We start from the raw sequence: 9,423 nt of genomic DNA on the forward strand, positions 1-9,423 counted from the left end.
GCATTGTTTCAGCTAGCAGAGCTTTGACCCCAGTATCAGATAAAACGACTCAGTGATCTAACTGCACAGGAAGAAAAGTGACATGCTGAAATCCTATTACATCATGAATATCCTCTTGATAAATAATAAGGATAATCACCTTTATTGGCCAAGTATATTACACACAAGGAATTTGTTTCCGGTACAGAACCGATGGCGCCATCTGCGGCGCCAACTCAAATGGTTATGATAATAAATTATAAGTTGGTCTCCATGACTTTAGTATGCAGTGAGAGCACAAGAATAATGCTGGAGATATTTACTGTTAAATATTATTGCTGGAGTAAATGAGGATGTATATTCCAAATGGCAATGTGTTCATTTTATAAAAGTAAAGTACCTCAAATAAATGTGTCCAGATGATCCAGCCAGTGAAACCGAACCACTGAATTAATCCATTTTGATTGCAAACCAAGTTCACCATCGGTTATTCTAATCTAATGGAATCAAACCCTCTGTGTAAACACTGACCTCGTTAACTGATTTCATTCATTTGTTATTTTATATAATTAATAAATTATTCATTTTAGAAAACAAAACATTGCAATTAATTTCCATTTAATCTAGAAGTGGAGTTAAGTGCAGATCTAGATTCATAAAGATTCATTCAAAAGGCTTCTTCAGTAATTTAAGGCTGGATGTGCATTTTTTTAATTGACTGTATTGTGTTTTATTCCTCAGGCACATGCCCCATACAACTGATCACAATTTTAAGATTTTTATTTTTAAAATACACTAATAAATACAGGAAAGAGAAGGATGAGTGTGACCAAAGGAAAGGATCGGTGTAGGAAGAAATATTTGTGAAGGGAAAGCAGATATCCCCACACATGTATATGTAAGCACGTCCCCTGCTCCAATTTTCCTAATTCAATTTCTCAAATTGCATTTTCTCTTAACAATGTTATTGACAATGTTATCACACACATTAAAGACACTCAAACACCCTGTATGTGAGAGAGAACACAGACAGATAGTATAGAAGAATGAAAAACATAAGGAGGCAAAAAGAGCGAAAGACAAAATATGGGCTACACATGGAAAAAAGTTTAACAAAGGAGAAAGATAGTACAACATAAGTAGCAGATGGAGGGGGAGAGTTTTGGAATATGAGAAAAGGGTTACAAGAGTGAACAAAAGACAAGAGAAAACAAGGGAACTTTGTGAAACATGTTATTCAGGGAACATCTATTTACATATCCCTCCTGCAGCTGATGTATCCACAGTCTCCTCTAAATTTTTCTTGTTGCGGGTCACAGCGGAAACACAAAGAAGTAGAGAAAAGGCAAAGCAAGCAACATAAACAGTCCAGCATCGCCAGGGGACTGCAGGAGCAACGCTGGTTTCACTCAAAGTCCTTCACAGAAGGCAAAGATGACTTTTAATTCTGGTCTGTTTTCAAGCAATACAAATCATTCTGTTCATTAAATTCTGGATTCTTCTGTCTTCTGACCTCTTATTGGTTGTGCATCCTTACCATTTAACAAATACAGCTGTGTTTCTGCATGAAAGTTTAAGTGTTTCCCTGCCTCAAGTCAGTTCTTCTTCAATGAGGGTGACCAGAAGTGACATGAGTCAGAAAGGAGATGACTAACATCGTCCTAATTAGGCCTTGACTATTCATGCGTGCACACACAAAAGGCATAAACAACCAAATAAAAACACTGTCATCATAAAGCATGGATGGACTGGCAGCCAGTAAAAGAAGCCTTGACTGAATGCACATGCTCTCGCTCACTCACACACATATTGTCAGCACCAGATAAAACAAACCCACGCCAGGCAGCCCAGTAAATGCAACCCAAATTAGGAGACAATGCTCTTTTGAAGCCTTTTGCTCTGTTTCACAGAAGTCCTGGCCACGGAGGGCCAGGAAAAGTCCTCTATGCAAATGAGTTAAACACAGAGAGACAACAGGTACGACCCCAGACAGTGATTACCGGTCTAAAAATTGTTTTACTGAAACAGGCTGATAAAACAACCACTTTTTTCAGTTCAATATCTTGAAACATTCTTCACCACCAGAACAGGTCAGTGAAGAATGTTCAGAACATCACTGAACAGGGATGAGTATGGTATTTCCATGTCATTTGAAGACACTACACCTGCTACGGAGGCAACTCATCAAACTTTATTTGATTCCAACATCTAAAATGTGACCTCATATCCATTTGAGTAACTGTCACCTATTGAAAGTTGGTCAGATTCATAATGTTTCCTTATTCTGTGATGAGAAATTAAAATTTTCATATATTTTGTTACATTTTAAAAAGAGTTTAGTAGAAAAACTTTAGTTCTCAAACACAGCACAGATAAAAGGTAGATATTGCATCAGCATGTACCTGGTATTATCGTTAACACCATGGTACACATGCTCTTAGTGGACATTGTAGTTACCAGCTATGAGCCAGGGTTAATGCAGCTTCGCCATGAACCAGAGGTCCCCGACTACAGTTTGGGGGCACAGATCTGGGCAGGTAACACCGTATGACAGAGTTACAACTAAAAACAAAGTTGGATGCTGCAAGAAGTAAAACCAGAGTTAACATCGATGTGGCTTTTGGACGACGGCAACGGCTAAGGGAACAAAGGAGGCTGAAAAGTGATGCCATGGTGGCTTTATTTCTGCTGGACAGGTAGTTATCAGTTTTGTTTCCTTTGGGAGGATTTGTTACTTTCCTTAAATCTGCTAGTAGTAGTCAGGCAGTGCACGTTGTGTTTTCAAGGAGGAGTTTTGGGAAGAACTCAGAGCAAAAGGGTGTGATTTCTTTGGTTGGCTACTTTCAAAGCTTGCTCTTGCTGGTATTTCCAGGATCACCAACCATACCTTTAACTGTGTCTATTTACAGTGGGGCAGGTAGTAAAGAGTCAGCATTTTACACTGAAAACAGTTTCCTGCAGTGTTTGGAAGTAAGGTTGATGAGCGGTGAACTGCATGTAATTACACTAGCAGTTCAGTTACATTTAGCAATAGCTTCCTTCTAGTTCAACTACATTCATATTAGCATAATAATTCTAGGTCCCCCCCCCTTTCTTTTTTGGTATAGTTAACTACTGGAACTACAGTTCTGGGCCATAATATTATTTTATTGTCCTGCGTGTGAGTGGCTTTTCAGCACTGGTTAGGGAATTTTCTGTGCAAACCAGAACCATCTGTTGGATAAAAACTTTGAGAGATGACTTAAGTGTCATATAGAAATTCTGCTTTTATATGCCCATTATTTAGACCAGTGCTCAAGCTGTTCATACTGTCTAAAAGCTGCAAGTTGAACACAGTTGTAGTTGTGTGGCTGTGTCCAACATTTGTGACTAGCATTGCATCATATTACAAAAGTGAACTAACCTGTTTCCATCAGAGACACCTCCTGAATGTCTCCAGGACATTAAAGTCAGAGTGTTAAATGACTTTTAAAGGCCTTGATCCCACTGCTGTAGAACGTTAGCACTCTGGTGATTTAGAGCTTTACTACATTAACAGAATCAGTCATGCTTTGGTTGGGGAAACAAGGTCCTCAGCATATGGTGGCTTGGATGGGACCCAACAGTAAATTCAGTTTATACTGAATATGCCATGGCAGTTCAGTACTGAACATTTCATTGTGTGTTAGAGTCATTTTGATCAGGAGGTGGAAGTCAGAGAGGTGGCATGCAACACACCCAGCAGCAGTGACAGGAGGAGAGGGAGTGTAAGTGAACGTGTGTGTTTGTGTGAACAAATGAGTGGAAAACTCAGAGTGAAACAGCTGATCATTCTTCTTTTGATGGGTGGTCTGTTGAGTAAGGCAGCTGTGTCTTCATCATGCTCCTTTTGGCTCTGGAATTGAATATTTTCCAGTTTTGTTCTGGGAAAAACTTACACATAAATATATAGTTACTAAGTTGTTATATATATATATATATACACACACATACATACATACATACATACATACATACACACACACACACACACACACACACACACACGGTTTTATGCAGGTCCACTGCATAGTAACATGCAAAGATATATAACAATGTGCCTGCATTGAAAAACTAGCACTGCTGGCATGTAAGCAAAAACCATACAGGTTTCAAAATTCCAAAGACTTTAAGAATAAACATACAGTATGTGCTTTGGTAAGAAACACTAAATATAAACATTTGTTTGTTCACAAGAAAGCTCCACTGGGCACCTTGAAGCTGATTTCAATCTCCAGGCAGGGTAACAAAAATGTATTTACAGGTAGTGCCTGCAGATTATCTATGGAAATAGAGTTCAGTATTCTGCATAATAATTGTGAACTTCTTAGAACAAGCAGGGTGGGATGCTGCTGTGATATACAAAGTTGCAAGCATTCAGGCCCATTAGAGTGATGCTGTAAGGGCAGGGAATGAGGGATGCAGGGGCAGAAGGAAAGAAAGAGGCAGGACAGTGCCAGAATTACCAGAGGCGAGTGTTGTGTTCAGTACAGAGGCCATATACAGATGTGCTGGCACATCCTCACAAAGAGCCACTGATGTCAGCTTAGCCAACTAAACACGCAGGCACAAATAAGGGCTCTATTGTTATCCACCTCTTTAAACACCACCCTTGAAAACAAACTGTTTTGGAACGAGGAGTGATGGCAAGAAACAGCCCCTATTGATATCTAATAATACTATTTAAAATCTAAAGCGGTATCTTCCGTTCCATAAATGTCATCACATGGTATCTATTACTCACTCTGCCTACTCTCTACTCCAGTATAATTAAAGTAGCACATACCTTTCAGTCAGTATCTTTGCAAGGTGACAGCAAACTGAGGTACTCACTAGAGAAGTAAAATTAAAGTAGCAGTATATGCCATTGCACATGAATACATAAACTAATGCTTCAAACAAGTGTAATTGTGAATGGGTTAACATGGTTATTAGGAACGTATGATTATTTTTGTGCTGAGGTTTTGAAGAGAAACAGGGTTGCAGTCATCCTGCAGTAGGCGTCTGCTCTGATGTCACCCATCTGTCATACTTCCTTATGGCAAAAACCTTTGGGAACATAGCAAATAAAGCCATGAAGCTCAGAAGCACCATGATCGGGAATGGAAAGGGCTTTCTAATCCTTTCCCCACTGATTAATGCAGCCACTGTGACCATAGAGGCTGAAAAATTAGACAACAGACAGGAACAATGAATGAATGCAGGCTCTATAATTCTGATAACTAGAGCACGACTCACTCTTTAGTGGAAGGTTGTGGTCACTGTGAAAACGGTGATTACACTGATTGTTGAATACGCTTCACATGCAGTGCTGGATGAATTTTACTTTGGGGATCATGGCCAGTTAGGGTGCGCTGTAATTGTGCACCTATTCGGCCTACCTCAGGGACAGATGATCAGAGTCGTGCCTGAGCTAAGCAGTGCTGTGCCTTGTCTAAAAATTCTTCCCTGACCTCAGTGACTAATAAATGACTATTAATGCAGAGCAGACACATGTCTCCAATCTGGCAGAACTTAACCCTTCTGAAACAACATGGCTATTATCCCATCATACACACTTATGACTACATTACCTTACAAAGTATTCCAGCCTATACAGCACTAAAAAGATCAAACCCAACACTTATCACATATGTCGCCATCTCCCTAAATGAATCCCCCTCCTTTTTGCTCTCTCTGGTATCATTATTTCTCCAAAGACACCACCAGTCCTCCATCTGATCAGCAGATGGTCTAGAAAGCATTATTAGCTGTAATTGGTGGTAATCTGGGGTGATTTTTTATTTTGGTGACACTTCATTTTCTGTAATTCTCGCCTCTCCCTTTTAAGTCACCTAAGCATTGTGTTAAGTGCCAGAGTGAGATTGTGCTTATGCCAGCATTTAATGTGTTCAAGTCTTCAGAGACATGCAGGCCTCAATGAAAAGCAGCTGTAGAGATGGATAGATGGTTTAAGGAGGGGAAAAAGGAGCGATCAGAGGTGTAACTGTACTTAAAGTAGGACAAAGCTGTTAAGGAGGGGGCTGAACAGGATGTCAGGAGTGTGATGCACACATCTGAACCCAAGGTACAACAAACTGCCAAAGCCACAAGACAGATGCCTCTGGAAATCCAGCGTGACACCTCAACTGGCCACACTTTGGCTTCATAAATCACAACATTCAGCACTTAAACAGTTAATAATGATCATTTTATTCCTGTCCGCCCCAACACGCCCACCTACCATGAGTCTCTCCCTTTCTTTTAACATGAGACAGGTCAACAGCTCCAAATGTACGACACCAGGCTGCAGGACTTTGGAGCGGGATGCGCTGGTTGTGCCTGTTGTCCGGTGCAGATGTTGTGTATTAAGGTCCAAAGCCCTTCCCAGCTTTTCTGAATCTCATAACTCATGTCTATATTTATGTCTGCGGCAGAGGCCCGGAACTTATTTGTTTGCTTAGTAATGGATGTATGATTGAAAAACCTGGGGGCACAAGTAAATGAAAAATAACATCTACAGAGAAAGCTCCTCTTAAAGCAGGTACAGAGCAAAGGAAGAAGAAAAACTATTAAATTACTGTTGGAGCACAGAAATGTCACCGTTTATGTAGCAGGATTACCAGTACCAGAAGACATGAGAACTTTCAGGAAGACAAAATCAATTTGTTCTGGCTTATTTTATCTCCTTTCAACCAAGTATCTTTGTTCCTCTCTGTTTTTTCATGGTCAGCTTGGTCACACAATAACCACAGATCAGCTGTTTGAAAGTCAAAGAACAAATCTCAGAGTGAATAAGATGGACACGTGGCTCCAGAGGCAGATGCATGCCCAGACTCTTACTTCAGCTCCAAATCAAATGTGAGAAATTCTTACTGTATATACCAATTCAGATACAGCTAAGTACCCAGGCATCCAAACAAACTGGTTCAGGGGTAGGACTGATTATTCATGCTTAGTGGCTATATACCTTAGTCATGCTGAGGAAGGGAGCGGTCTGTGAATTATTAGCTTGCCTGCCTTTTAGAGAAAAAGGTACAAGTTGTGGGAAGCAGGCATCCTCACAGTACTAAGCGCTTCTCTTCTACTGCTAACCACAGCCATGAACACAGATAGTCTGAGGCCAACACATACAAGTAACTCTTCTCTTTTTGAGACAGGCATGCAAAAGAACAAACAAACAAAAAAAAAAGCAAAGCTCTCCACGCACACTAAACTGCAGTTATTCCTGGTACGCTCATTCCTTAACACACACCACAACTTCCATCAGCTGTAATAGCCCATCACCTTCTCTGCTGTCCTCCCTGATTAACATAATTAAAGTGTTATACTTGTGCATGTCACCACCTGGTGGTAGCACCTTGTCACTGGTGGTGCCTTCCAGGCCATCCTTGATGAGCACACATCTACTGTAACAGGTGATCTCATCACTGGCAAGATGGCTTAAAAAGTGTTGTCTGAGAGGAGCTGCAGAAGATATAGGTAGAGGCTCAGCTACAGTAAGTCAAACTGCAATAACCAGACAATCTTTTATTTCAGTTTACCACAAGTCCTACAGTAATTTCATAACTGTCACTAACACACAGCTCATTATCAGTATTGCTAGTAAGTGATTTCTGGGACTGCAGGCTCAAATACACTTACAGAGCTTTTAATGCAACAGCTGATACCATGTTATTTTCATGTGGTAAATATACATGCTATATATATGCACACACTATAATGAAGTGTTCAGCAGAAACAAATGTCATTGACGTCTATAGATTTCCCTTTATTTTTTTCAATTTAGGAGACCAGTCCAGACCTTTTGTCATTATTGTGAAAGGTGCTTAAATATCAAGTGTTTATAAATTTTGGGGAAATAAAATACATTTACTCTAAGCTATGAATAATAAACCATACATTATTAAGAATCAAATTATTTTGTGTAATAACTAGACACAAATGGTTCTTTAGTTAACTTTGGCTGTACTCCTTGCCTTCTCCTGGCTGGGGACATGGCTGATGCACAGTGGTTCTTCCCCACTGAGGCTAATCATGCTAAGTACTCCCCAACAACACAGTCGGAGAAGTGAATGCAAATACAGTATCATGCTGCATGCATGCTATAAAATAAAACTAATTTGACCAATATCAATTATAAAGCCCCCCAAAATATTAGTGTTTAAAGCAGTAGATTGTCATTTGTTAATGCCGAATAACATCACATTTTGACTCGTGAAGGGGTGGCACCAGGGGCAGCCAGTCAGATTCTGGGGATGGCTGGGGCACCCTATGGACCCGCCCATACCATCAGGACAATAAAGAGACGGGAGGTGAATCCTAATTCCCTTAATTGTGTCCACGTTTCCCCTCACTTGTGGCTTTTCCTTATGTCTTAATGTGGCCCATGTAAGATGCAAGGAGAAACTTCATGGGGAGAGAAACAAGGAAAAATGTTTTAACTGATATGAGATATTATCTTCTCTGATTTTTCATGTGAATTGTCCAGTCACAGATGTTTTCCAATAAAGGAGTGTGTCTATCCATAACAGATTTCCACAAAGGATAGATTCATGTGTCTTTGGTTGTAGCTCCTCCAGGCATCCTCCTCATTCCTTGCTCCTCAGAGTAGAAATAAGAGCTCTGGGACATGCATCATCATGGCGGACTGTAACAACTTCCGGGTCCAGTGAGGATCAAGGAATGAGGAATGATAAAATAAGAGAATTGGGATTCACTTGGGGTCATTGAGTACCACAAGGCCTATTTGTAGTTTCTGGTGATTAAGTCTGCGTTTCTGTATGCTGAGGTTTTTGCTTTGTCTGTTCAGATATCATCATGTTTGTCACTGCAGCTTGTTCTAAAACTCAGCTCTTTTGACTATGATCTCACTGTTTTATAGCTGTTAGAAACACAAACATCACTTTTGGAGCATCAGGAGACCAGCACACACTGCAACACAACCTTGTACTGATACAACTTAATCTAGAGCAACTTGGACATTTATGTGTATGAACATGGGAAAATTAATCAAAATTTTATAAGCATTTCAAATGTGCCACCCCTCACCAAGTCTACCTGGCCACCCCACCCAAAATTTTCTAGATTTGCCCCTGTCTGAAGGGTAGTAAACAAACAAACAAACAGTCATTGCTGTTTTTTGATTATCACAAAGTCAAAATCTTCCAGAACAAAAATGTGTCAGCAAACCACATGAAAACGTCTTGTAGTCACAACTTTATGTTGACGATCACCATCATAAGAATTTGTCCATAAACATGCACACTGCTAGGATTAATCACAGACAATCACAAGGTTTTACACAGAGTCCTCAGCCAAACCACATCCTATAATTTGGCAGAACAGCCACATATCTGTAAAGACCACCGAGTGCACAAAGCATCAGTCAGGCCCACGGACTGACTTGATAAATTGACAGACTGACGAGACATGATGCACTTGGCT

At 40.2% G+C, this 9,423-nt stretch overlaps 1 protein-coding gene across 5 annotated transcripts in view; it reads right to left on the bottom strand.

The window, feature by feature from the left end:
* The window catches only part of glis1b (GLIS family zinc finger 1b), a 70,247-nt gene that overhangs the window by 42,605 nt on the left and 18,219 nt on the right, over nucleotides 1–9,423 (bottom strand). The window lies entirely within an intron of this gene.

The sequence above is a fragment of the Monopterus albus genome, unplaced genomic scaffold, assembly GCF_001952655.1.
Source record: "Monopterus albus unplaced genomic scaffold, M_albus_1.0 scaffold83.1, whole genome shotgun sequence".
Classification (NCBI taxonomy): Eukaryota; Metazoa; Chordata; class Actinopteri; order Synbranchiformes; family Synbranchidae; genus Monopterus; species Monopterus albus.